The following is a 22,367-nucleotide window of genomic DNA, read 5'->3' on the forward strand; positions in this document are numbered from 1 at the left end:
GAGTGGCGCAGCGGAAGCGTGCTGGGCCCATAACCCAGAGGTCGATGGATAGAAACCATCCTCTGCTAAGTTTTTTCAAATTATGTTTTTGTGTCATGGCATTAGGGCACAAAGAGCTGTAAGTGCCTGGATGCAATGTCATTCCTTGAACTTGCTGCCTCGTTCCACTCTTGCGCTAAATAGGAGAGGGTCCCAGCCCAGCCAACAAAATGTACTGTTCAATCAAACCAAACTTAAAACCAAGCTCCTTTTTTAAGGGGTCCCGGGGAAATGTTGGGCTGACCGGCAAGACCTCACGATGCGAACTGCTTCTGCGTCAAACGCAAGCTTTTTTCATTCCCAGCCAATGACTTATTCTTATTTCTAAGGGGCGCTCCATCACATAGCCCAGCCAGGCAGGCGTTGGTGGTATAGTGGTGAGCATAGCTGCCTTCCAAGCAGTTGACCTGGGTTCGATTCCCGGCCAACGCAGATCAAATCTTTAAATTGTTCAAAATGTATTTTTTGGAAATCAGACTCATGCTGAAAGCAAAGCTGACACACTTTTCGTGAAAATCAAAACCCCATCCAGGAAAGGTTCTTGCATCCTAGTTTCTGCAACTGTCTATCGGTGAGGGGATTGAAGCGAGCAGGGCTCCTGGCCCCTCCCCGACAAAGCCCTGACGAAGGCCTGACAAAGGCCTAATCGCCTTGCCCTGACGGGCAAAGGTCCCAGCAGGCCACCGAGCACAGCACCTCAGCCTATTAGAGTGAGGTTTCAGGATCTCTCTCATCCTGTAAACCAACATACTGAGGAAGGTGAAACGTGTGGCTGCGCTCCTCACATGCTGAAGCAGCAGCAGCCCTTTCCCTGAAGCAAAGTTCCTTCATTCCTCCCTCCCATAACCCTTAGCAGGGGATTTATGGTAATTGAGTTGAGTTTCCAAACTGGCCCTTCCTTCCTTCCGTCCCATATCTGCCAGCTCGAGAAGGCTTGTTTTGTTGCACCTGGGAAGTAAAGTATCTATTTGCGAGAGAGAGAGAATGAGAGAGAGAGACAGAGAGAGAAGGGGAAGGGGTGTTGGCAGTTAGGGTGTGAGCTAGAGAAATGAGGCCTGTCTGCAAAAGGCCATGGGATGGGAGTGCGTGGTTGCAGGTTGTTTGGCTTTGTAAGGCCTACTGCCCGCTTCACTCGAAACTGGGTCTAGGGTTGTCTGTTTGTAGGCTGTAAAAGCCCAGAAAAGCTCTTGTTCTCCAACCAGCAGAGTGGCGCAGCGGAAGCGTGCTGGTCCCATAACCCAGAGGTCAATGGATCGAAACCATCCTCTGCTAACTTTTTTCAAATTATGTTTTTGTGTCATGGCATTAGGGCACAAAGAGCTGTAAGTGCCTGGATGCAATGTCATTCCTTGAACTTGCTGCCTCGTTCCACTCTTGCGCTAAATAGGAGAGGGTCCCAGCCCAGCCAACAAAATGTACTGTTCAATCAAACCAAACTTAAAACCAAGCTCCTTTTTTAAGGGGTCCCGGGGAAATGTTGGGCTGACCGGCAAGACCTCATGATGCGAACTGCTTCTGCGTCAAACGCAAGCTTTTTTCATTCCCAGCCAATGACTTATTCTTATTTCTAAGGGACGCTCCATCAGATAGCCCAGACAGGCAGGCGTTGGTGGTATAGTGGTGAGCATAGCTGCCTTCCAAGCAGTTGACCCGGGTTCGATTCCCGGCCAACGCAGATCAAATCTTTAAATTGTTCAAAATGCATTTTTTGGAAATCAGACTCATGCTGAAAGCAAAGCTGACACACTTTTCGTGAAAATCAAAACCCCATCCAGGAAAGGTTCTTGCATCCTAGTTTCTGCAACTGTCTATCGGTGAGGGGATTGAAGCGAGCAGGGCTCCTGGCCCCTCCCCGACAAAGCCCTGACGAAGGCCTGACAAAGGCCTATTCGCCTTGCCCTGACGGGCAAAGGTCCCAGCAGGCCACCGAGCACAGCACCTCAGCCTATTAGAGTGAGGTTTCAGGATCTCTCTCATCCTGTAAACCAACATACTGAGGAAGGTGAAACGTGTGGCTGCGCTCCTCACATGCTGAAGCAGCAGCATCCCTTTCCCTGAAGCAAAGTTCCTTCATTCCTCACTCCCATAACCCTTAGCAGGGGATTTATGGTAATTGAGTTGAGTTTCCAAACTGGCCCTTCCTTCCTTCCTTCCCATATCTGCCAGCTCGAGAAGGCTTGTTTTGTTGCACCTGGGAAGTAAAGTATCTATTTGCGAGAGAGAGAGAATGAGAGAGAGAGACAGAGAGAGAGAGACAGAGAGAGAAGGGGAAGGGGTGTTGGCAGTTAGGGTGTGAGCTAGAGAAATGAGGCCTGTCTGCAAAAGGCCATGGGATGGGAGTGCGTGGTTGCAGGTTGTTTGGCTTTGTAAGGCCTACTGCCCGCTTCACTCGAAACTGGGTCTAGGGTTGTCGGTTTGTAGGCTGTAAAAGCCCAGAAAAGCTCTTGTTCTCCAACCAGCAGAGTGGCGCAGCGGAAGCGTGCTGGGCCCATAACCCAGAGGTCGATGGATCGAAACCATCCTCTGCTAACTTTTTTTCAAATTATGTTTTTGTGTCATGGCATTAGGGCACAAAGAGCTGTAAGTGCCTGGATGCAATGTCATTCCTTGAACTTGCTGCCTCGTTCCACTCTTGCGCTAAATAGGAGAGGGTCCCAGCCCAGCCAACAAAATGTACTGTTCAAACAAACCAAACTTAAAACCAAGCTCCTTTTTTAAGGGGTCCCGGGGAAATGTTGGGCTGACCGGCAAGACCTCATGATGCGAACTGCTTCTGCGTCAAACGCAAGCTTTTTTCATTCCCAGCCAATGACTTATTCTTATTTCTAAGGGGCGCTCCATCAGATAGCCCAGACAGGCAGGCGTTGGTGGTATAGTGGTGAGCATAGCTACCTTCCAAGCAGTTGACCCGGGTTCGATTCCCTGCCAACGCAGATCAAATCTTTAAATTGTTCAAAATGCATTTTTGGGAAATCAGACTCATGCTGAAAGCAAAGCTGACACACTTTTCGTGAAAATCAAAACCCCATCCAGGAAAGGTTCTTGCATCCTAGTTTCTGCAACTGTCTATCGGTGAGGGGATTGAAGCGAGCAGGGCTCCTGGCCCCTCCCCGACAAAGCCCTGACGAAGGCCTGACAAAGGCCTATTCGCCTTGCCCTGACGGGCAAAGGTCCCAGCAGGCCACCGAGCACAGCACCTCAGCCTATTAGAGTGAGGTTTCAGGATCTCTCTCATCCTGTAAACCAACATACTGAGGAAGGTGAAACGTGTGGCTGCGCTCCTCACATGCTGAAGCAGCAGCAGCCCTTTCCCTGAAGCAAAGTTCCTTCATTCCTCCCTCCCATAACCCTTAGCAGGGGATTTATGGTAATTGAGTTGAGTTTCCAAACTGGCCCTTCCTTCCTTCCTTCCCATATCTGCCAGCTCGAGAAGGCTTGTTTTGTTGCACCTGGGAAGTAAAGTATCTATTTGCGAGAGAGAGAGAATGAGAGAGAGAGTCAGAGAGAGAGACAGTGAGAGAAGGGGAAGGGGTGTTGGCAGTTAGGGTGTGAGCTAGAGAAATGAGGCCTGTCTGCAAAAGGCCATGGGATGGGAGTGCGTGGTTGTAGGTTGTTTGGCTTTGTAAGGCCTACTGCCCGCTTCACTCGAAACTGGGTCTAGGGTTGTCGGTTTGTAGGCTGTAAAAGCCCCGAAAAGCTCTCGTTCTCCAACCAGCAGAGTGGCACAGCGGAAGCGTGCTGGGCCCATAACCCAGAGGTCGATGGATCGAAACCATCCTCTGCTAAGTTTTTTCAAATTATGTTTTTGTGTCATGGCATTAGGGCACAAAGAGCTGTAAGTGCCTGGATGCAATGTCATTCCTTGAACTTGCTGCCTCGTTCCACTCTTGCGCTAAATAGGAGAGGGTCTCAGCCCAGCCAACAAAATGTACTGTTCAATCAAACCAAACTTAAAACCAAGCTCCTTTTTTAAGGGGTCCCGGGGAAATGTTGGGCTGACCGGCAAGACCTCATGATGCGAACTGCTTCTGCGTCAAACGCAAGCTTTTTTCATTCCCAGCCAATGACTTATTCTTATTTCTAAGGGGCGCTCCATCAGAGAGCTCAGACAGGCAGGCGTTGGTGGTATAGTGGTGAGCATAGCTGCCTTCCAAGCAGTTGACCCGGGTTCGATTCCCGGCCAACGCAGATCAAATCTTTAAATTGTTCAAAATGCATTTTTTGGAAATCAGACTCATGCTGAAAGCAAAGCTGACACACTTTTCGCGAAAATCAAAACCCCATCCAGGAAAGGTTCTTGCATCCTAGTTTCTGCAACTGTCTATCGGTGAGGGGATTGAAGCGAGCAGAGCTCCTGGCCCCTCCCCGACAAAGCCCTGACGAAGGCCTGACAAAGGCCTATTCGCCTTGCCCTGACGGGCAAAGGTCCCAGCAGGCCACCGAGCACAGCACCTCAGCCTATTAGAGTGAGGTTTCAGGATCTCTCTCATCCTGTAAACCAACATACTGAGGAAGGTGAAACGTGTGGCTGCGCTCCTCACATGCTGAAGCAGCAGCAGCCCTTTCCCTGAAGCAAAGTTCCTTCTTTCCTGCCCCCCATAACCCTTAGCAGGGGATTTATGGTAATTGAGTTGAGTTTCCAAACTGGCCCTTCCTTCCTTCCTTCCAATATCTGCCAGCTCGAGAAGGCTTGTTTTGTTGCACCTGGGAAGTAAAGTATCTACTTGCGAGAGAGAGAGAATGAGAGAGAGAGACAGAGAGAGAGAGAAAGAGAGAGAAGGGGAAGGGGTGTTGGCAGTTAGGGTGTGAGCTAGAGAAATGAGGCCTGTCTGCAAAAGGCCATGGGATGGGAGTGCGTGGTTGCAGGTTGTTTGGCTTTGTAAGGCCTACTGCCCGCTTCACTCGAAACTGGGTCTAGGGTTGTCGGTTTGTAGGCTGTAAAAGCCCAGAAAAGCTCTTGTTCTCCAACCAGCAGAGTGGCGCAGCGGAAGCGTGCTGGGCCCATAACCCAGAGGTCGATGGATCGAAACCATCCTCTGCTAAGTTTTTTCAAATTATGTTTTTGTGTCATGGCATTAGGGCACAAAGAGCTGTAAGTGCCTGGATGCAATGTCATTCCTTGAACTTGCTGCCTCGTTCCACTCTTGCGCTAAATAGGAGAGGGTCCCAGCCCAGCCAACAAAATGTACTGTTCAATCAAACCAAACTTAAAACCAAGCTCCTTTTTTAAGGGGTCCCGGGGAAATGTTGGGCTGACCGGCAAGACCTCATGATGCGAACTGCTTCTGCGTCAAACGCAAGCTTTTTTCATTCCCAGCCAATGACTTATTCTTATTTCTAAGGGGCGCTCCATCACATAGCCCAGACAGGCAGGTGTTGGTGGTATAGTGGTGAGCATAGCTGCCTTCCAAGCAGTTGACCCGGGTTCGATTCCCGGCCAACGCAGATCAAATCTTTAAATTGTTCAAAATGCATTTTTGGGAAATCAGACTCATGCTGAAAGCAAAGCTGACACACTTTTCGCGAAAATCAAAACCCCATCCAGGAAAGGTTCTTGCATCCTAGTTTCTGCAACTGTCTATCGGTGAGGGGATTGAAGCGAGCAGGGCTCCTGGCCCCTCCCCGACAAAGCCCTGACGAAGGCCTGACAAAGGCCTATTCGCCTTGCCCTGACGGGCAAAGGTCCCAGCAGGCCACCGAGCACAGCACCTCAGCCTATTAGAGTGAGGTTTCAGGATCTCTCTCATCCTGTAAACCAACATACTGAGGAAGGTGAAACGTGTGGCTGCGCTCCTCACATGCTGAAGCAGCAGCAGCCCTTTCCCTGAAGCAAAGTTCCTTCATTCCTCCCTCCCATAACCCTTAGCAGGGGATTTATGGTAATTGAGTTGAGTTTCCAAACGGGCCCTTCCTTCCTTCCTTCCCATATCTGCCAGCTCGAGAAGGCTTGTTTTGTTGCACCTGGGAAGTAAAGTATCTATTTGCGAGAGAGAGAGAATGAGAGAGAGAGACAGAGAGAGAGACAGTGAGAGAAGGGGAAGGGGTGTTGGCAGTTAGGGTGTGAGCTAGAGAAATGTGGCCTGTCTGCAAAAGGCCATGGGATGGGAGTGCGTGGTTGTAGGTTGTTTGGCTTTGTAAGGCCTACTGCCCGCTTCACTCGAAACTGGGTCTAGGGTTGTCGGTTTGTAGGCTGTAAAAGCCCCGAAAAGCTCTCGTTCTCCAACCAGCAGAGTGGCACAGCGGAAGCGTGCTGGGCCCATAACCCAGAGGTCGATGGATCGAAACCATCCTCTGCTAAGTTTTTTCAAATTATGTTTTTGTGTCATGGCATTAGGGCACAAAGAGCTGTAAGTGCCTGGATGCAATGTCATTCCTTGAACTTGCTGCCTCGTTCCACTCTTGCGCTAAATAGGAGAGGGTCCCAGCCCAGCCAACAAAATGTACTGTTCAATCAAACCAAACTTAAAACCAAGCTCCTTTTTTAAGGGGTCCCGGGGAAATGTTGGGCTGACCGGCAAGACCTCATGATGCGAACTGCTTCTGCGTCAAACGCAAGCTTTTTTCATTCCCAGCCAATGACTTATTCTTATTTCTAAGGGGCGCTCCATCAGAGAGCTCAGACAGGCAGGCGTTGGTGGTATAGTGGTGAGCATAGCTGCCTTCCAAGCAGTTGACCCGGGTTCGATTCCCGGCCAACGCAGATCAAATCTTTAAATTGTTCAAAATGCATTTTTTGGAAATCAGACTCATGCTGAAAGCAAAGCTGACACACTTTTCGCGAAAATCAAAACCCCATCCAGGAAAGGTTCTTGCATCCTAGTTTCTGCAACTGTCTATCGGTGAGGGGATTGAAGCGAGCAGAGCTCCTGGCCCCTCCCCGACAAAGCCCTGACGAAGGCCTGACAAAGGCCTATTCGCCTTGCCCTGACGGGCAAAGGTCCCAGCAGGCCACCGAGCACAGCACCTCAGCCTATTAGAGTGAGGTTTCAGGATCTCTCTCATCCTGTAAACCAACATACTGAGGAAGGTGAAACGTGTGGCTGCGCTCCTCACATGCTGAAGCAGCAGCAGCCCTTTCCCTGAAGCAAAGTTCCTTCTTTCCTCCCCCCCATAACCCTTAGCAGGGGATTTATGGTAATTGAGTTGAGTTTCCAAACTGGCCCTTCCTTCCTTCCTTCCAATATCTGCCAGCTCGAGAAGGCTTGTTTTGTTGCACCTGGGAAGTAAAGTATCTACTTGCGAGAGAGAGAGAATGAGAGAGAGAGACAGAGAGAGAGAGACAGAGAGAGAAGGGGAAGGGGTGTTGGCAGTTAGGGTGTGAGCTAGAGAAATGAGGCCTGTCTGCAAAAGGCCATGGGATGGGAGTGCGTGGTTGCAGGTTGTTTGGCTTTGTAAGGCCTACTGCCCGCTTCACTCGAAACTGGGTCTAGGGTTGTCGGTTTGTAGGCTGTAAAAGCCCAGAAAAGCTCTTGTTCTCCAACCAGCAGAGTGGCGCAGCGGAAGCGTGCTGGGCCCATAACCCAGAGGTCGATGGATCGAAACCATCCTCTGCTAAGTTTTTTCAAATTATGTTTTTGTGTCATGGCATTAGGGCACAAAGAGCTGTAAGTGCCTGGATGCAATGTCATTCCTTGAACTTGCTGCCTCGTTCCACTCTTGCGCTAAATAGGAGAGGGTCCCAGCCCAGCCAACAAAATGTACTGTTCAATCAAACCAAACTTAAAACCAAGCTCCTTTTTTAAGGGGTCCCGGGGAAATGTTGGGCTGACCGGCAAGACCTCATGATGCGAACTGCTTCTGCGTCAAACGCAAGCTTTTTTCATTCCCAGCCAATGACTTATTCTTATTTCTAAGGGGCGCTCCATCAGATAGCCCAGACAGGCAGGCGTTGGTGGTATAGTGGTGAGCATAGCTGCCTTCCAAGCAGTTGACCCGGGTTCGATTCCCGGCCAACGCAGATCAAATCTTTAAATTGTTCAAAATGCATTTTTGGGAAATCAGACTCATGCTGAAAGCAAAGCTGACACACTTTTCGCGAAAATCAAAACCCCATCCAGGAAAGGTTCTTGCATCCTAGTTTCTGCAACTGTCTATCGGTGAGGGGATTGAAGCGAGCAGGGCTCCTGGCCCCTCCCCGACAAAGCCCTGACGAAGGCCTGACAAAGGCCTATTCGCCTTGCCCTGACGGGCAAAGGTCCCAGCAGGCCACCGAGCACAGCACCTCAGCCTATTAGAGTGAGGTTTCAGGATCTCTCTCATCCTGTAAACCAACATACTGAGGAAGGTGAAACGTGTGGCTGCGCTCCTCACATGCTGGAGCAGCAGCAGCCCTTTCCCTGAATCAAAGTTCCTTCATTCCTCCCTCCCATAACCCTTAGCAGGGGATTTATGGTAATTGAGTTGAGTTTCCAAACTGGCCCTTCCTTCCTTCTTTCCCATATCTGCCAGCTCGAGAAGGCTTGTTTTGTTGCACCTGGGAAGTAAAGCATCTATTTGCGAGAGAGAGAGAATGAGAGAGAGAGACAGAGAGAGAGAGACAGAGAGAGAAGGGGAAGGGGTGTTGGCAGTTAGGGTCTGAGCTAGAGAAATGAGGCCTGTCTGCAAAAGGCCATGGGATGGGAGTGCGTGGTTGCAGGTTGTTTGGCTTTGTAAGGGATACTGCCCGCTTCACTCGAAACTGGGTCTAGGGTTGTCGGTTTGTAGGCTGTAAAAGCCCAGAAAAGCTCTTGTTCTCCAACCAGCAGAGTGGCGCAGCGGAAGCGTGCTGGGCCCATAACCCAGAGGTCGATGGATCGAAACCATCCTCTGCTAACTTTTTTCAAATTATGTTTTTGTGTCATGGCATTAGGGCACAAAGAGCTGTAAGTGCCTGGATGCAATGTCATTCCTTGAACTTGCTGCCTCGTTCCACTCTTGCGCTAAATAGGAGAGGGTCCCAGCCCAGCCAACAAAATGTACTGTTCAAACAAACCAAACTTAAAACCAAGCTCCTTTTTTAAGGGGTCCCGGGGAAATGTTGGGCTGACCGGCAAGACCTCATGATGCGAACTGCTTCTGCGTCAAACGCAAGCTTTTTTCATTCCCAGCCAATGACTTATTCTTATTTCTAAGGGGCGCTCCATCAGATAGCCCAGACAGGCAGGCGTTGGTGGTATAGTGGTGAGCATAGCTACCTTCCAAGCAGTTGACCCGGGTTCGATTCCCTGCCAACGCAGATCAAATCTTTAAATTGTTCAAAATGCATTTTTGGGAAATCAGACTCATGCTGAAAGCAAAGCTGACACACTTTTCGCGAAAATCAAAACCCCATCCAGGAAAGGTTCTTGCATCCTAGTTTCTGCAACTGTCTATCGGTGAGGGGATTGAAGCGAGCAGGGCTCCTGGCCCCTCCCCGACAAAGCCCTGACGAAGGCCTGACAAAGGCCTAATCGCCTTGCCCTGACGGGCAAAGGTCCCAGCAGGCCACCGAGCACAGCACCTCAGCCTATTAGAGTGAGGTTTCAGGATCTCTCTCATCCTGTAAACCAACATACTGAGGAAGGTGAAACGTGTGGCTGCGCTCCTCACATGCTGAAGCAGCAGCAGCCCTTTCCCTGAAGCAAAGTTCCTTCATTCCTCCCTCCCATAACCCTTAGCAGGGGATTTATGGTAATTGAGTTGAGTTTCCAAACTGGCCCTTCCTTCCTTCCGTCCCATATCTGCCAGCTCGAGAAGGCTTGTTTTGTTGCACCTGGGAAGTAAAGTATCTATTTGCGAGAGAGAGAGAATGAGAGAGAGAGACAGAGAGAGAAGGGGAAGGGGTGTTGGCAGTTAGGGTGTGAGCTAGAGAAATGAGGCCTGTCTGCAAAAGGCCATGGGATGGGAGTGCGTGGTTGCAGGTTGTTTGGCTTTGTAAGGCCTACTGCCCGCTTCACTCGAAACTGGGTCTAGGGTTGTCTGTTTGTAGGCTGTAAAAGCCCAGAAAAGCTCTTGTTCTCCAACCAGCAGAGTGGCGCAGCGGAAGCATGCTGGTCCCATAACCCAGAGGTCAATGGATCGAAACCATCCTCTGCTAACTTTTTTCAAATTATGTTTTTGTGTCATGGCATTAGGGCACAAAGAGCTGTAAGTGCCTGGATGCAATGTCATTCCTTGAACTTGCTGCCTCGTTCCACTCTTGCGCTAAATAGGAGAGGGTCCCAGCCCAGCCAACAAAATGTACTGTTCAATCAAACCAAACTTAAAACCAAGCTCCTTTTTTAAGGGGTCCCGGGGAAATGTTGGGCTGACCGGCAAGACCTCATGATGCGAACTGCTTCTGCGTCAAACGCAAGCTTTTTTCATTCCCAGCCAATGACTTATTCTTATTTCTAAGGGACGCTCCATCAGATAGCCCAGACAGGCAGGCGTTGGTGGTATAGTGGTGAGCATAGCTGCCTTCCAAGCAGTTGACCCGGGTTCGATTCCCGGCCAACGCAGATCAAATCTTTAAATTGTTCAAAATGCATTTTTTGGAAATCAGACTCATGCTGAAAGCAAAGCTGACACACTTTTCGTGAAAATCAAAACCCCATCCAGGAAAGGTTCTTGCATCCTAGTTTCTGCAACTGTCTATCGGTGAGGGGATTGAAGCGAGCAGGGCTCCTGGCCCCTCCCCGACAAAGCCCTGACGAAGGCCTGACAAAGGCCTATTCGCCTTGCCCTGACGGGCCTTGGTCCCAGCAGGCCACCGAGCACAGCACCTCAGCCTATTAGAGTGAGGTTTCAGGATCTCTCTCATCCTGTAAACCAACATACTGAAGAAGGTGAAACGTGTGGCTGCGCTCCTCACATGCTGAAGCAGCAGCAGCCCTTTCCCTGAAGCAAAGTTCCTTCATTCCTCCCTCCCATAACCCTTAGCAGGGGATTTATGGTAATTGAGTTGAGTTTCCAAACTGGCCCTTCCTTCCTTCCTTCCCATATCTGCCAGCTCGAGAAGGCTTGTTTTGTTGCACCTGGGAAGTAAAGTATCTATTTGCGAGAGAGAGAGAATGAGAGAGAGAGACAGAGAGAGAGAGACAGAGAGAGAAGGTGAAGGGGTGTTGGCAGTTAGGGTGTGAGCTAGAGAAATGAGGCCTGTCTGCAAAAGGCCATGGGATGGGAGTGCGTGGTTGCAGGTTGTTTGGCTTTGTAAGGCCTACTGCCCGCTTCACTCGAAACTGGGTCTAGGGTTGTCGGTTTGTAGGCTGTAAAAGCCCAGAAAAGCTCTTGTTCTCCAACCAGCAGAGTGGCGCAGCGGAAGCGTGCTGGGCCCATAACCCAGAGGTCGATGGATCGAAACCATCCTCTGCTAACTTTTTTCAAATTATGTTTTTGTGTCATGGCATTAGGGCACAAAGAGCTGTAAGTGCCTGGATGCAATGTCATTCCTTGAACTTGCTGCCTCGTTCCACTCTTGCGCTAAATCGGAGAGGGTCCCAGCCCAGCCAACAAAATGTACTGTTCAAACAAACCAAACTTAAAACCAAGCTCCTTTTTTAAGGGGTCCCGGGGAAATGTTGGGCTGACCGGCAAGACCTCATGATGCGAACTGCTTCTGCGTCAAACGCAAGCTTTTTTCATTCCCAGCCAATGACTTATTCTTATTTCTAAGGGGCGCTCCATCAGATAGCCCAGACAGGCAGGCGTTGGTGGTATAGTGGTGAGCATAGCTACCTTCCAAGCAGTTGACCCGGGTTCGATTCCCTGCCAACGCAGATCAAATCTTTAAATTGTTCAAAATGCATTTTTGGGAAATCAGACTCATGCTGAAAGCAAAGCTGACACACTTTTCGCGAAAATCAAAACCCCATCCAGGAAAGGTTCTTGCATCCTAGTTTCTGCAACTGTCTATCGGTGAGGGGATTGAAGCGAGCAGGGCTCCTGGCCCCTCCCCGACAAAGCCCTGACGAAGGCCTGACAAAGGCCTATTCGCCTTGCCCTGACGGGCAAAGGTCCCAGCAGGCCACCGAGCACAGCACCTCAGCCTATTAGAGTGAGGTTTCAGGATCTCTCTGATCCTGTAAACCAACATACTGAGGAAGGTGAAACGTGTGGCTGCGCTCCTCACATGCTGAAGCAGCAGCAGCCCTTTCCCTGAAGCAAAGTTCCTTCATTCCTCCCTCCCATAACCCTTAGCAGGGGATTTATGGTAATTGAGTTGAGTTTCCAAACTGGCCCTTCCTTCCTTCCTTCCCATATCTGCCAGCTCGAGAAGGCTTGTTTTGTTGCACCTGGGAAGTAAAGTATCTATTTGCGAGAGAGAGAGAATGAGAGAGAGAGACAGAGAGAGAGAGACAGAGAGAGAAGGGGAAGGGGTGTTGGCAGTTAGGGTGTGAGCTAGAGAAATGAGGCCTGTCTGCAAAAGGCCATGGGATGGGAGTGCGTGGTTGCAGGTTGTTTGGCTTTGTAAGGCCTACTGCCCGCTTCACTCGAAACTGGGTCTAGGGTTGTCTGTTTGTAGGCTGTAAAAGCCCAGAAAAGCTCTTGTTCTCCAACCAGCAGAGTGGCGCAGCGGAAGCGTGCTGGTCCCATAACCCAGAGGTCGATGGATCGAAACCATCCTCTGCTAACTTTTTTCAAATTATGTTTTTGTGTCATGGCATTAGGGCACAAAGAGCTGTAAGTGCCTGGATGCAATGTCATTCCTTGAACTTGCTGCCTCGTTCCACTCTTGCGCTAAATAGGAGAGGGTCCCAGCCCAGCCAACAAAATGTACTGTTCAATCAAACCAAACTTAAAACCAAGCTCCTTTTTTAAGGGGTCCCGGGGAAATGTTGGGCTGACCGGCAAGACCTCATGATGCGAACTGCTTCTGCGTCAAACGCAAGCTTTTTTCATTCCCAGCCAATGACTTATTCTTATTTCTAAGGGACGCTCCATCAGATAGCCCAGACAGGCAGGCGTTGGTGGTATAGTGGTGAGCATAGCTGCCTTCCAAGCAGTTGACCCGGGTTCGATTCCCGGCCAACGCAGATCAAATCTTTAAATTGTTCAAAATGCATTTTTTGGAAATCAGACTCATGCTGAAAGCAAAGCTGACACACTTTTCGTGAAAATCAAAACCCCATCCAGGAAAGGTTCTTGCATCCTAGTTTCTGCAACTGTCTATCGGTGAGGGGATTGAAGCGAGCAGGGCTCCTGGCCCCTCCCCGACAAAGCCCTGACGAAGGCCTGACAAAGGCCTATTCGCCTTGCCCTGACGGGCAAAGGTCCCAGCAGGCCACCGAGCACAGCACCTCAGCCTATTAGAGTGAGGTTTCAGGATCTCTCTCATCCTGTAAACCAACATACTGAGGAAGGTGAAACGTGTGGCTGCGCTCCTCACATGCTGAAGCAGCAGCAGCCCTTTCCCTGAAGCAAAGTTCCTTCATTCCTCACTCCCATAACCCTTAGCAGGGGATTTATGGTAATTGAGTTGAGTTTCCAAACTGGCCCTTCCTTCCTTCCTTCCCATATCTGCCAGCTCGAGAAGGCTTGTTTTGTTGCACCTGGGAAGTAAAGTATCTATTTGCGAGAGAGAGAGAATGAGAGAGAGAGACAGAGAGAGAGAGACAGAGAGAGAAGGGGAAGGGGTGTTGGCAGTTAGGGTGTGAGCTAGAGAAATGAGGCCTGTCTGCAAAAGGCTATGGGATGGGAGTGCGTGGTTGCAGGTTGTTTGGCTTTGTAAGGCCTACTGCCCGCTTCACTCGAAACTGGGTCTAGGGTTGTCGGTTTGTAGGCTGTAAAAGCCCAGAAAAGCTCTTGTTCTCCAACCAGCAGAGTGGCGCAGCGGAAGCGTGCTGGGCCCATAACCCAGAGGTCGATGGATCGAAACCATCCTCTGCTAACTTTTTTCAAATTATGTTTTTGTGTCATGGCATTAGGGCACAAAGAGCTGTAAGTGCCTGGATGCAATGTCATTCCTTGAACTTGCTGCCTCGTTCCACTCTTGCGCTAAATAGGAGAGGGTCCCAGCCCAGCCAACAAAATGTACTGTTCAAACAAACCAAACTTAAAACCAAGCTCCTTTTTTAAGGGGTCCCGGGGAAATGTTGGGCTGACCGGCAAGACCTCATGATGCGAACTGCTTCTGCGTCAAACGCAAGCTTTTTTCATTCCCAGCCAATGACTTATTCTTATTTCTAAGGGGCGCTCCATCAGATAGCCCAGACAGACAGGCGTTGGTGGTATAGTGGTGAGCATAGCTGCCTTCCAAACAGTTGACCCAGGTTCGATTCCCGGCCAACGCAGATCAAATCTTTAAATTGTTCAAAATGCATTTTTGGGAAATCAGACTCATGCTGAAAGCAAAGCTGACACACTTTTCGCGAAAATCAAAACCCCATCCAGGAAAGGTTCTTGCATCCTAGTTTCCGCAACTGTCTATCGGTGAGGGGATTGAAGCGAGCAGGGCTCCTGGCCCCTCCCCGACAAAGCCCTGACGAAGGCCTATTCGCCTTGCCCTGACGGGCAAAGGTCCCAGCAGGCCACCGAGCACAGCACCTCAGCCTATTAGAGTGAGGTTTCAGGATCTCTCTCATCCTGTAAACCAACATACTGAGGAAGGTGAAACGTGTGGCTGCGCTCCTCACATGCTGAAGCAGCAGCAGCCCTTTCCCTGAAGCAAAGTTCCTTCATTCCTCCCTCCCATAACCCTTAGCAGGGGATTTATGGTAATTGAGTTGAGTTTCCAAACTGGCCCTTCCTTCCTTCCTTCCCATATCTGCCAGCTCGAGAAGGCTTGTTTTGTTGCTCCTGGGAAGTAAAGTATCTATTTGCGAGAGAGAGAGAATGAGAGAGAGAGACAGAGAGAGAGAGACAGAGAGAGAAGGGGAAGGGGTGTTGGCAGTTAGGGTGTGAGCTAGAGAAATGAGGCCTGTCTGCAAAAGGCCATGGGATGGGAGTGCGTGGTTGCATGTTGTTTGGCTTTGTAAGGCCTACTGCCCGCTTCACTCGAAACTGGGTCTAGGGTTGTCGGTTTGTAGGCTGTAAAAGCCCAGAAAAGCTCTTGTTCTCCAACCAGCAGAGTGGCGCAGCAGAAGCGTGCTGGACCCATAACCCAGAGGTTGATGGATCGAAACCATCCTCTGCTAAATTTTTTCAAATTATGTTTTTGTGTCATGGCATTAGGGCACAAAGAGCTGTAAGTGCCTGGATGCAATGTCATTCCTTGAACTTGCTGCCTCGTTCCACTCTTGCGCTAAATAGGAGAGGGTCCCAGCCCAGCCAACAAAATGTACTGTTCAATCAAACCAAACTTAAAACCAAGCTCCTTTTTTAAGGGGTCCCGGGGAAATGTTGGGCTGACCGGCAAGACCTCATGATGCGAATTGCTTCTGCGTCAAACGCAAGCTTTTTTCATTCCCAGCCAATGACTTATTCTTATTTCTAAGGGGCGCTCCATCAGATAGCCCAGACAGGCAGGCGTTGGTGGTATAGTGGTGAGCATAACTGCCTTCCAAGCAGTTGACCCGGGTTCGCTTCCCGGCCAACGCAGATCAAATCTTTAAATTGTTCAAAATGCATTTTTTGGAAATCAGACTCATGCTGAAAGCAAAGCTGACACACTTTTCGTGAAAATCAAAACCCCATCCAGGAAAGGTTCTTGCATCCTAGTTTCTGCAACTGTCTATCGGTGAGGGGATTGAAGCGAGCAGGGCTCCTGGCCCCTCCCCGACAAAGCCCTGACGAAGGCCTGACAAAGGCCTATTCGCCTTGCCCTGACGGGCAAAGGTCCCAGCAGGCCACCGAGCACAGCACCTCAGCCTATTAGAGTGAGGTTTCAGGATCTCTCTCATCCTGTAAACCAACATACTGAGGAAGGTGAAACGTGTGGCTGCGCTCCTCACATGCTGAAGCAGCAGCAGCCCTTTCCCTGAAGCAAAGTTCCTTCATTCCTCCCTCCCATAACCCTTAGCAGGGGATTTATGGTAATTGAGTTGAGTTTCCAAACTGGCCCTTCCTTCCTTCCTTCCCATATCTGCCAGCTCGAGAATGCTTGTTTTGTTGCACCTGGGAAGTAAAGTATCTATTTGCGAGAGAGAGAGAATGAGAGAGAGAGACAGAGAGAGAGAGACAGAGAGAGAAGGGGAAGGGGTGTTGGCAGTTACGGTGTGAGCTAGAGAAATGAGGCCTGTCTGCAAAAGGCCATGGGATGGGAGTGCGTGGTTGCAGGTTGTTTGGCTTTGTAAGGCCTACTGCCCGCTTCACTCGAAACTGGGTCTAGGGTTGTCGGTTTGTAGGCTGTAAAAGCCCAGAAAAGCTCTTGTTCTCCAACCAGCAGAGTGGCGCAGCGGAAGCATGCTGGGCCCATAACCCAGAGGTCGATGGATCAAAACCATCCTCTGCTAAGTTTTTTCAAATTATGTTTTTGTGTCATGGCATTAGGGCACAAAGAGCTGTAAGTGCCTGGATGCAATGTCATTCCTTGAACTTGCTGCCTCGTTCCACTCTTGCGCTAAATAGGAGAGGGTCCCAGCCCAGCCAACAAAATGTACTGTTCAATCAAACCAAACTTAAAACCAAGCTCCTTTTTTAAGGGGTCCCGGGGAAATGTTGGGCTGACCGGCAAGACCTCATGATGCGAACTGCTTCTGCGTCAAACGCAAGCTTTTTTCATTCCCAGCCAATGACTTATTCTTATTTCTAAGGGGCGCTCCATCAAATAGCCCAGACAGGCAGGCGTTGGTGGTATAGTGGTGAGCATAGCTGCCTTCCAAGCAGTTGACCCGGGTTCGATTCCCGGCCAACGCAGATCAAATCTTTAAATTGTTCAAAATGCATTTTTTGGAAATCAGACTCATGCTGAAAGCAAAGCTGACACACTTTTCGTGAAAATCAAAACCCCATCCAGGAAAGGTTCTTGCATCCTAGTTTCTGCAACTGACTATCGGTGAGGGGATTGAAGCGAGCAGGGCTCCTGGCCCCTCCCCGACAAAGCCCTGACGAAGGCCTGACAAAGGCCTATTCGCCTTGCCCTGACGGGCAAAGGTCCCAGCAGGCCACCGAGCACAGCACCTCAGCCTATTAGAGTGAGGTTTCAGGATCTCTCTCATCCTGTAAACCAACATACTGAGGAAGGTGAAACGTGTGGCTGCGCTCCTCACATGCTGAAGCAGCAGCAGCCCTTTCCCTGAAGCAAAGTTCCTTCATTCCTCCCTCCCATAACCCTTAGCAGGGGATTTATGGTAATTGAGTTTCCAAACTGTCCCTTCCTTCCTTCCTTCCCATATCTGCCAGCTCGAGAAGGCTTGTTTTGTTGCACCTGGGAAGTAAAGTATCTATTTGCGAGAGAGAGAGAATGAGAGAGAGAGACAGAGAGAGAGACAGTGAGAGAAGGGGAAGGGGTGTTGGCAGTTAGGGTGTGAGCTAGAGAAATGAGGCCTGTCTGCAAAAGGCCATGGGATGGGAGTGCGTGGTTGCAGGTTGTTTGGCTTTGTAAGGCCTACTGCCCGCTTCACTCGAAACTGGGTCTAGGGTTGTCGGTTTGTAGGCTGTAAAAGCCCCGAAAAGCTCTCGTTCTCCAACCAGCAGAGTGGCACAGCGGAAGCGTGCTGGGCCCATAACCCAGAGGTCGATGGATCGAAACCATCCTCTGCTAAGTTTTTTCAAATTATGTTTTTGTGTCATGGCATTAGGGCACAAAGAGCTGTAAGTGCCTGGATGCAATGTCATTCCTTGAACTTGCTGCCTCGTTCCACTCTTGCGCTAAATAGGAGAGGGTCCCAGCCCAGCCAACAAAATGTACTGTTCAATCAAACCAAACTTAAAACCAAGCTCCTTTTTTAAGGGGTCCCGGGGAAATGTTGGGCTGACCGGCAAGACCTCATGATGCGAACTGCTTCTGCGTCAAACGCAAGCTTTTTTCATTCCCAGCCAATGACTTATTCTTATTTCTAAGGGGCGCTCCATCACATAGCCCAGACAAGCAGGTGTTGGTGGTATAGTGGTGAGCATAGCTGCCTTCCAAGCAGTTGACCCGGGTTCGATTCCCGGCCAACGCAGATCAAATCTTTAAATTGTTCAAAATGCATTTTTGGGAAATCAGACTCATGCTGAAAGCAAAGCTGACACACTTTTCGCGAAAATCAAAACCCCATCCAGGAAAGGTTCTTGCATCCTAGTTTCCGCAACTGTCTATTGGTGAGGGGATTGAAGCGAGCAGGGCTCCTGGCCCCTCCCCGACAAAGCCCTGACGAAGGCCTATTCGCCTTGCCCTGACGGGCAAAGGTCCCAGCAGGCCACCGAGCACAGCACCTCAGCCTATTAGAGTGAGGTTTCAGGATCTCTCTCATCCTGTAAACCAACATACTGAGGAAGGTGAAACGTGTGGCTGCGCTCCTCACATGCTGAAGCAGCAGCAGCCCTTTCCCTGAAGCAAAGTTCCTTCATTCCTCCCTCCCATAACCCTTAGCAGGGGATTTATGGTAATTGAGTTGAGTTTCCAAACTGGCCCTTCCTTCCTTCCTTCCCATATCTGCCAGCTCGAGAAGGCTTGTTTTGTTGCACCTGGGAAGTAAAGTATCTATTTGCGAGAGAGAGAGAATGAGAGAGAGAGACAGAGAGAGAAGGGGAAGGGGTGTTGGCAGTTAGGGTGTGAGCTAGAGAAATGAGGCCTGTCTGCAAAAGGCCATGGGATGGGAGTGCGTGGTTGCAGGTTGTTTGGCTTTGTAAGGGATACTGCCCGCTTCACTCGAAACTGGGTCTAGGGTTGTCGGTTTGTAGGCTGTAAAAGCCCCGAAAAGCTCTCGTTCTCCAGCCAGCAGAGTGGCACAGCGGAAGCGTGCTGGGCCCATAACCCAGAGGTCGATGGATCGAAACCATCCTCTGCTAAGTTTTTTCAAATTATGTTTTTGTGTCATGGCATTAGGGCACAAAGAGCTGTAAGTGCCTGGATGCAATGTCATTCCTTGAACTTGCTGCCTCGTTTCACTCTTGCGCTAAATAGGAGAGGGTCCCAGCCCAGCCAACAAAATGTACTGTTCAATCAAACCAAACTTAAAACCAAGCTCCTTTTTTAAGGGGTCCCGGGGAAATGTTGGGCTGACCGGCAAGACCTCATGATGCGAACTGCTTCTGCGTCAAACGCAAGCTTTTTTCATTCCCAGCCAATGACTTATTCTTATTTCTAAGGGGCGCTCCATCAGATAGTCCAGACAGGCAGGCGTTGGTGGTATAGTGGTGAGCATAGCTGCCTTCCAAGCAGTTGACCCGGGTTCAAATCTTTAAATTGTTCAAAATGCATTTTTTGGAAATCAGACTCATGCTGAAAGCAAAGCTGACACACTTTTCGCGAAAATCAAAACCCCATCCAGGAAAGGTTCTTGCATCCTAGTTTCTGCAACTGTCTATCGGTGAGGGGATTGAAGCGAGCAGGGCTCCTGGCCCCTCCCCGACAAAGCCCTGACGAAGGCCTGACAAAGGCCTATTCGCCTTGCCCTGACGGGCAAAGGTCCCAGCGGGCCACCGAGCACAGCACCTCAGCCTATTAGAGTGAGGTTTCAGGATCTCTCTCATCCTGTAAACCAACATACTGAGGAAGGTGAAACGTGTGGCTGCGCTCCTCACATGCTGAAGCAGCAGCAGCCCTTTCCCTGAAGCAAAGTTCCTTCATTCCTCCCTCCCATAACCCTTAGCAGGGGATTTATGGTAATTGAGTTGAGTTTCCAAACTGGCCCTTCCTTCCTTCCCATATCTGCCAGCTCGAGAAGGCTTGTTTTGTTGCACCTGGGAAGTAAAGTATCTATTTGCGAGAGAGAGAGAATGAGAGAGAGAGACAGAGAGAGAGAGACAGAGAGAGAAGGGGAAGGGGTGTTGGCAGTTAGGGTGTGAGCTAGAGAAATGAGGCCTGTCTGCAAAAGGCCATGGGATGGGAGTGCGTGGTTGCATGTTGTTTGGCTTTGTAAGGCCTACTGCCCGCTTCACTCGAAACTGGGTCTAGGGTTGTCGGTTTGTAGGCTGTAAAAGCCCAGAAAAGCTCTTGTTCTCCAACCAGCAGAGTGGCGCAGCGGAAGCGTGCTGGACCCATAACCCAGAGGTCGATGGATCGAAACCATCCTCTGCTAAGTTTTTTCAAATTATGTTTTTGTGTCATGGCATTAGGGCACAAAGAGCTGTAAGTGCCTGGATGCAATGTCATTCCTTGAACTTGCTGCCTCGTTCCACTCTTGCGCTAAATAGGAGAGGGTCCCAGCCCAGCCAACAAAATGTACTGTTCAATCAAACCAAACTTAAAACCAAGCTCCTTTTTTAAGGGGTCCCGGGGAAATGTTGGGCTGACCGGCAAGACCTCATGATGCGAACTGCTTCTGCGTCAAACGCAAGCTTTTTTCATTCCCAGCCAATGACTTATTCTTATTTCTAAGGGGCGCTCCATCAGATAGCCCAGACAGGCAGGCTTTGGTGGTATAGTGGTGAGCATAGCTGCCTTCCAAGCAGTTGACCCGGGTTCGATTCCCGGCCAACGCAGATCAAATCTTTAAATTGTTCAAAATGCATTTTTTGGAAATCAGACTCATGCTGAAAGCAAAGCTGACACACTTTTCGTGAAAATCAAAACCCCATCCAGGAAAGGTTCTTGCATCCTAGTTTCTGCAACTGTCTATCGGTGAGGGGATTGAAGCGAGCAGGGCTCCTGGCCCCTCCCCGACAAAGCCCTGACGAAGGCCTGACAAAGGCCTATTCGCCTTGCCCTGACGGGCAAAGGTCCCAGCAGGCCACCGAGCACAGCACCTCAGCCTATTAGAGTGAGGTTTCAGGATCTCTCTCATCCTGTAAACCAACATACTGAGGAAGGTGAAACGTGTGGCTGCGCTCCTCACATGCTGAAGCAGCAGCAGCCCTTTCCCTGAAGCAAAGTTCCTTCATTCCTCCCTCCCATAACCCTTAGCAGGGGATTTATGGTAATTGAGTTGAGTTTCCAAACTGGCCCTTCCTTCCTTCCTTCCCATATCTGCCAGCTCGAGAAGGCTTGTTTTGTTGCACCTGGGAAGTAAAGTATCTATTTGCGAGAGAGAGAGAATGAGAGAGAGAGACAGAGAGAGAGACAGTGAGAGAAGGGGAAGGGGTGTTGGCAGTTAGGGTGTGAGCTAGAGAAATGAGGCCTGTCTGCAAAAGGCCATGGGATGGGAGTGCGTGGTTGCAGGTTGTTTGGCTTTGTAAGGCCTACTGCCCGCTTCACTCGAAACTGGGTCTAGGGTTGTCGGTTTGTAGGCTGTAAAAGCCCCGAAAAGCTCTCGTTCTCCAACCAGCAGAGTGGCACAGCGGAAGCGTGCTGGGCCCATAACCCAGAGGTCGATGGATCGAAACCATCCTCTGCTAAGTTTTTTCAAATTATGTTTTTGTGTCATGGCATTAGGGCACAAAGAGCTGTAAGTGCCTGGATGCAATGTCATTCCTTGAACTTGCTGCCTCGTTCCACTCTTGCGCTAAATAGGAGAGGGTCCCAGCCCAGCCAACAAAATGTACTGTTCAATCAAACCAAACTTAAAACCAAGCTCCTTTTTTAAGGGGTCCCGGGGAAATGTTGGGCTGACCGGCAAGACCTCATGATGCGAACTGCTTCTGCGTCAAACGCAAGCTTTTTTCATTCCCAGCCAATGACTTATTCTTATTTCTAAGGGGCGCTCCATCAGAGAGCTCAGACAGGCAGGCGTTGGTGGTATAGTGGTGAGCATAGCTGCCTTCCAAGCAGTTGACCACGCAGATCAAATCTTTAAATTGTTCAAAATGCATTTTTTGGAAATCAGACTCATGCTGAAAGCAAAGCTGACACACTTTTCGCGAAAATCAAAACCCCATCCAGGAAAGGTTCTTGCATCCTAGTTTCTGCAACTGTCTATCGGTGAGGGGATTGAAGCGAGCAGGGCTCCTGGCCCCTCCCCGACAAAGCCCTGACGAAGGCCTGACAAAGGCCTATTCGCCTTGCCCTGACGGGCAAAGGTCCCAGCAGGCCACCGAGCACAGCACCTCAGCCTATTAGAGTGAGGTTTCAGGATCTCTCTCATCCTGTAAACCAACATACTGAGGAAGGTGAAACGTGTGGCTGCGCTCCTCACATGCTGAAGCAGCAGCAGCCCTTTCCCTGAAGCAAAGTTCCTTCTTTCCTCCCCCCCATAACCCTTAGCAGGGGATTTATGGTAATTGAGTTGAGTTTCCAAACTGGCCCTTCCTTCCTTCCTTCCCATATCTGCCAGCTCGAGAAGGCTTGTTTTGTTGCACCTGGGAAGTAAAGTATCTATTTGCGAGAGAGAGAGAATGAGAGAGAGAGTCAGAGAGAGAGACAGTGAGAGAAGGGGAAGGGGTGTTGGCAGTTAGGGTGTGAGCTAGAGAAATGAGGCCTGTCTGCAAAA

At 50.0% G+C, this 22,367-nt stretch overlaps 13 non-coding genes across 13 annotated transcripts; all 13 read left to right on the forward strand.

The window, feature by feature from the left end:
- Positions 1-1,642: 1,642 nt before the first annotated feature.
- On the forward strand, positions 1,643-1,714 carry TRNAG-UCC (transfer RNA glycine (anticodon UCC)). Its single transcript has one exon. It is a non-coding gene; the product is annotated as a tRNA-Gly (tRNA).
- A 782-nt stretch (positions 1,715-2,496) lies between these two features.
- TRNAM-CAU (transfer RNA methionine (anticodon CAU)) lies at positions 2,497-2,568 on the forward strand. The gene has a single exon. It is a non-coding gene; the product is annotated as a tRNA-Met (tRNA).
- A 1,587-nt stretch (positions 2,569-4,155) lies between these two features.
- On the forward strand, positions 4,156-4,227 carry TRNAG-UCC (transfer RNA glycine (anticodon UCC)). The gene has a single exon. It is a non-coding gene; the product is annotated as a tRNA-Gly (tRNA).
- A 782-nt stretch (positions 4,228-5,009) lies between these two features.
- TRNAM-CAU (transfer RNA methionine (anticodon CAU)) lies at positions 5,010-5,081 on the forward strand. The gene has a single exon. It is a non-coding gene; the product is annotated as a tRNA-Met (tRNA).
- A 1,586-nt stretch (positions 5,082-6,667) lies between these two features.
- Positions 6,668-6,739, forward strand: TRNAG-UCC (transfer RNA glycine (anticodon UCC)). Its single transcript has one exon. It is a non-coding gene; the product is annotated as a tRNA-Gly (tRNA).
- Positions 6,740-7,521: 782 nt separating this feature from the next.
- On the forward strand, positions 7,522-7,593 carry TRNAM-CAU (transfer RNA methionine (anticodon CAU)). Its single transcript has one exon. It is a non-coding gene; the product is annotated as a tRNA-Met (tRNA).
- Positions 7,594-7,924: 331 nt separating this feature from the next.
- TRNAG-UCC (transfer RNA glycine (anticodon UCC)) lies at positions 7,925-7,996 on the forward strand. The gene has a single exon. It is a non-coding gene; the product is annotated as a tRNA-Gly (tRNA).
- Positions 7,997-8,778: 782 nt separating this feature from the next.
- Positions 8,779-8,850, forward strand: TRNAM-CAU (transfer RNA methionine (anticodon CAU)). Its single transcript has one exon. It is a non-coding gene; the product is annotated as a tRNA-Met (tRNA).
- A 1,574-nt stretch (positions 8,851-10,424) lies between these two features.
- TRNAG-UCC (transfer RNA glycine (anticodon UCC)) lies at positions 10,425-10,496 on the forward strand. The gene has a single exon. It is a non-coding gene; the product is annotated as a tRNA-Gly (tRNA).
- A 782-nt stretch (positions 10,497-11,278) lies between these two features.
- On the forward strand, positions 11,279-11,350 carry TRNAM-CAU (transfer RNA methionine (anticodon CAU)). The gene has a single exon. It is a non-coding gene; the product is annotated as a tRNA-Met (tRNA).
- Positions 11,351-12,938: 1,588 nt separating this feature from the next.
- TRNAG-UCC (transfer RNA glycine (anticodon UCC)) lies at positions 12,939-13,010 on the forward strand. The gene has a single exon. It is a non-coding gene; the product is annotated as a tRNA-Gly (tRNA).
- A 782-nt stretch (positions 13,011-13,792) lies between these two features.
- On the forward strand, positions 13,793-13,864 carry TRNAM-CAU (transfer RNA methionine (anticodon CAU)). Its single transcript has one exon. It is a non-coding gene; the product is annotated as a tRNA-Met (tRNA).
- Positions 13,865-16,698: 2,834 nt separating this feature from the next.
- On the forward strand, positions 16,699-16,770 carry TRNAG-UCC (transfer RNA glycine (anticodon UCC)). Its single transcript has one exon. It is a non-coding gene; the product is annotated as a tRNA-Gly (tRNA).
- Positions 16,771-22,367: the final 5,597 nt, after the last annotated feature.

Source organism: Ambystoma mexicanum, chromosome 6q, assembly GCF_040938575.1.
Source record: "Ambystoma mexicanum isolate Mex_15411 chromosome 6q, UKY_AmexF1_1, whole genome shotgun sequence".
Classification (NCBI taxonomy): Eukaryota; Metazoa; Chordata; class Amphibia; order Caudata; family Ambystomatidae; genus Ambystoma; species Ambystoma mexicanum.